We start from the raw sequence: 5,256 nt of genomic DNA, 5'->3' as shown, positions 1-5,256 counted from the left end.
TCACAGTAGCGAAACGATAACATAGTCAATAACATAACATCATGAGAATTTCCGTAAGCTTATCATAGTTTCTGCCTAGACCAAGACCAAGATAAGTCGAACCTAGAATTATAATAGAGCTCTACAATCAAATTCAAACTACAACACAATCGCTTGAACATAGCAAATCGACTGTAAGAACTTAGAGAGAATAGAGACTTAGCTGCGGCGACGAGTGATGGAGCTCTCGACCGGAACCGGAACTCGGGGATGCGATGTTCTGTTTCGTTGAGCGCAGAGATGGCAACCCAAAGAAGGTGGCACTTGAGCATCACTGCAGAGCCGTTTAGGCAGGAGCCTAACGGTAGAAAATGACGGGTGGTGCATCCAGGCAGCCACCATGACGGCAAGGCCCGTAGCAGCACCGCCGCCAGACAGATCCGACACGACGGGCCAGGGGCAGGGGTAACAACCTGCAGCGCCACTCTAATAGCCGACATAGCGACAGCTTCATCGAGTCGAAACGTCTCCGAAGCCGCAGCCATGCAGTGCCGACTAAACGGCGACGAGTCTTCCACCTACCTAGGGTTTTCCAAATTTAGATCCCTAATTGTTGAAAAAGAGACGAGGGGAGATAGGAAATTCGAAGGGGGTAGAGAGGAGACAACGACGGCGATAGGCGGATTGTTACGACTTTTCCTCACAACCTCCCTATCTTAGCTCACAACTTAGCAATTCACCGAGATTCAGCGATAATACGCATTCACGACACACGAATGATCAATAAGAACGATTGAATTAACAATGATAATGATCGAATGTTTTACAATTGGAATGATCAAACAAAGAGGAACTCTAGATCCACGATCTAAGCTCACCAACACTCAACTAACAATATCAATGACAAAAAAGAAAAGAAATAGCAACTCAACTATTTATACTCTTCATCCTAGCTCGCTTCTCTTCTCGCTTGTTAACTAACATCCACGTGCTTCACTCTCATTGGCCAACCACACGTCATAGCCTCGTTCCCATTGGTCACTGCATCTTAACTAACGCCACGTCACAACTGCCACAACTAACTCCATGTATTGCATGCCTTTATAGTACCCATACGTTGCATGCATGTGATGATTCTGTTGTTCTAGTCATGCATGCAACAAGTCCACGAGGAACCAAGGAAATCTTGCCATAATCACATCAGCAAACTCCCAAGAAGCGTCGGCTGGCGATTTCCCTTCTCAATGAATAAGCCATTTTGTTGCCGCATGATTCTGTCTTTTCACCATCTTCCTATCCAAAATAGCTTGAGGGATGGAATCATTGATATGGGATATATCTGGTACATTCATGATAGGACCGGTTGGTGGAGAAGCCGGCTTCAATAAAGACACATGAAACACATTATGAATTGTAGCCGAAGAGGGCAAATTTAACTTGTAGGCAACCGCACCAATCTTGTCCAATATCTGGTAGGGTCCAAAATATTTAGGCTCAAACTTGTGATGCTTTCCTCTTATAGATCCTTGTCTATATTCTCTCAACTTCAGCCAAACCCACTCTCCAATTTCAAATTCCTTATCACTGCGATGTTGATCTGCCTACTTTTTCATTCTATCAGCTGCTTTCTGCACATTTCTCTTGAGTATAGAAAGCATTTCTTCTCTATCTCGCAAAGCAAGATCCACTGCCTTAACATTTGAATCACCAGGCAGGTAGGGAACATGTATAGGAGGTTCAAAACCATACAATGCTTCAAAGGGGGTCATTTGAACGCTCGAGTGATAGGTAGTGTTATACCAATATTCAGCCAATCCTAACCACTGAGACCAAGTATGTGGCTTTTCACCCATAGCACATCGTAGGTAGCATTGCAGACTTCTATTCACAATCTCAGTTTGGCCATCGGTTTCAGGATGATAGGCTGTGGAATATAGCAGTTCAACTCCCAACAAACTCATAAACTCTTTCCAGAAATTTCCCACAAAGATAGCCCCTCTGTCACTCACGATCTTTACTGGCATTCCATGAAGTTTAAAGACTGAATCCAAGAATACCTCAACAACCTTTTTTGCTGTAAAAGGATGGGATAAAGCCATGAAATGTTCATACTTGCTCAGCCTATCCATGGAGAGATCTGTAAAAATTGCAGCAGGAACTGGAAGTGGCTGTAATAATCCAGCTGGAGGAGTATTGCTCGGCTTATATCTTTGACATGATCCTTCCTTAATTTGGGCCAGTATAACAGAGCAGCTATCCTCTTAAAAGTTCCCAATACTCCAGAGTGACCAGCCAAGGCAGATCCATGGAAGATAGATAAAATCTGAGCTTTTAAGATCAAGTCATTTCCCACTACTAATCTCCCTTTCCTCCTTAACTCCCCATTGTTCCAGGTGAACTTTGGATGAAGATCTGCATCATGTTGTTTTTCTGCTATCACTTTTGATACTCCTTAACTCCCAATTGTTCCAGGTAAACTTTGGATGAAGATCTGCATCTTGTTGTTTTTCTGCTATCACTTTTTGTATCAGAGGGTCTTGCTTACATGAATCCTTGATTTTTGTAATTAACTCCAGAGGAATGACAAAAGAAGTCAGTGCATAAGTCATCACCTCAGGAACTCTGGATAAGGCATCAGCTACTGAATTTTCACTGCCCTTCCTATATCTGATTTCATAATCAAATTGCATAAGCTTAGTCATCCAAGCTTGTTGAGTAGGGGTAGTCAATTTTTGCTCTATCAAGTACTTAAGACTCTGATGATCAGTCAAGATAACGAACTTCTTGCTTTGTAGGAAATGATACCATTTCTTTATTGCCATCAAAATAGCCAACAATTCCTTCTCATATACTGATAATTTCTGGTATTTAGGAGATATGAATTTACTGATAAAAGCCAAGGGATGTTTATCTTGCATCAGCACAGCCCCAATACCCACTCCAGAGGCATCAGTCTCTACAACAAACTCCTTTGAAAAATCAGGCAAGACTAAAACTGGAGCTGTAATCATAGCATTTTTAAGCCTCTCAAAAGCTTCTTGTGCCTCCACTGTCCATTTGAAAACATTTCCTTTGATCACCTCTATCAAGGGTCTTGACATCACTCCATAATTATGCACAAACCTCCTATAATATCCAGTCAAACCCAAGAAACTCCTCACATGTTTAACAGTTTTAGGTTGAGGCCAATTTTTAACTGCTTCCACTTTCCCTTCATCCGTTGAAACTCCCTTCTCAGATATAACATGACCAAGGTACTCCACCTTTTTACACCCAAAATTACACTTGCTTCTTTTAGCTAGCAAGTTGTGTTCTTTCATCAACTCCATGACTATCCTAAAATGTTGCTCATGAGCCTCTTGATTAATGCTATATATAAGAATATCATCAAAGAAGACCAATATAAACTTCCTTAAGTAATCTCTGAAAATGGTATTCATCAAATTCTGGAACGTAGCTGGTGCATTGGTCAAGCCGAATGGCATGACTAGAAACTCATAATGTCCTGAGTGAGTTTTGAATGCAGTCTTGTGGAAATCTTCAGGTTTCATCCTTACTTGCCAGTAGCCTGATCTTAAATCAATTTTAGAAAACAAGCTGCTTTACCCAGCTCATCCAACAATTCTTCAATCACAGGAATATGATATTTATCTTTGACAGTTATGGCATTCAAGGCTCTGTAATCCACACACATTCTCCAAGTAGAATCTTTCTTTTTGACTAACACAATAGAGCTTGCAAAAGAGCTCTCACTGTGCCTTATGACTCCAGCTTTGAGCATTTCATCAATCATAGCTTCAATGACATCTTTTTGATGTGCAGCATACTTGTAAGGTCTCATGTTAACTGCATCTGCACCCTCTTTCAAAATGATTTTGTGATCTTGCTTTCTCTGTGGAGGCAGTGTTCTTGGCTCTTCAAACACTGCAGCAAATTCTTTGAGAATCAAGCTAAGGTTTGGCCAAATCTCTTCCACACTAATTTCATAACAACAGCCTGTATCAATCTCAACTGAGGGTATCCACTGATTCAATTTCCTTTCATTCACATCTTCTTCCTCTGGATTCAGTATATGTAGAAAGTTTAATTGTTCAGCCTTTGGTGACCACCTCTCCCCTTGTAGCTTCACTTCTTCACCATTGATATTAAAAACCATGCTGAGATTATTAAAATTCCACTTAATCTCACCCAAAGTGGACAACCATTCCCCACCTAGTATGAGATCATAAGTTTCCAGAGTAATGAGATAAACTTCTCCTTGAAATTTAGATCCCTGCATCTCCCACTCCAATCTGCTACACTTCTGATTACACTGCAGGATCTGTCCATTTGCCACTTCCACAGCCTTTGAGTTAACATGAAGCAGCTTGCAATTAAGTTTCTTTGCCACCTTAGCACTTAAAAAATTATGAGTGCTTCCAGTGTCTATCAAGATCCTTAAGATCTTTTTCTGGCATCTTCCTTTAATTCTCATCACTTGAGGACCATCTTTTCCCCAAACCGCATGTAAGGAAAGCTGCAATTCAGACTTCTCCTCCTCATCCTCTTCATCAGTCTCCCTCTGTTCTTCACTACTTCCTACTTCTCCTACATCCAGTAGCTGCACAACGTATGATTTCCTTTTACTACACTGATGATTTGGAGTAAACTTCTCAGTGCACCAAAAACATTCTTTCCTTGCTCTTTTTTCATCCATTTCTTTAGGAGTCAAGTTTGTGTTGGCTCTAACTCCTTCAATTCTGTTATTCTCTTTGTTTCCTCCACTCCAGTTACTCAGATTTCCCACCTTATTAGTAGCAGTCACTGACATAGGTTTGCTACTCGAGTAATAGCTACTATTAGCTTGCACATTATTCTGGCTTCCCTTAGCTTTAACTCCTAAAGCTCTAACAGTAAGTTCTTGTAGCTTAGCTAAGGAATAAGCTTCAGCTAAAGCCTTAGGTCGAAACATACGCACAGGCATTTGTAATTCATCAATCAATCCAGATAAAAAGAAACTCGAAGCTTGATCTTCTCTAATTCAAGCTCTAGGATATAGTTTATCAAAAGTATCCATATAATCTTGTAGCGTACCTTTTTGTTTGAGGTTTCTGAGATCAGCTAACGGATCTTTGTAAGCATGAGCACCAAAACGCGCGGCTAATGATGAGCTATAACACGGCCAGTCCGCATAAGCCATATCTCCATGTAAGCTCTCAAAACCTCGATGCCACTGCAATGCTCTTCCTTCCAGATGAATTGCAGCTACTCTGACTTTCTCTTCCTTTGGTACTTTAG

This window comes from Salvia splendens, chromosome 6, assembly GCF_004379255.2.
Source record: "Salvia splendens isolate huo1 chromosome 6, SspV2, whole genome shotgun sequence".
Classification (NCBI taxonomy): domain Eukaryota; kingdom Viridiplantae; phylum Streptophyta; class Magnoliopsida; order Lamiales; family Lamiaceae; genus Salvia; species Salvia splendens.
This window is presented reverse-complemented; position numbering follows the sequence as displayed.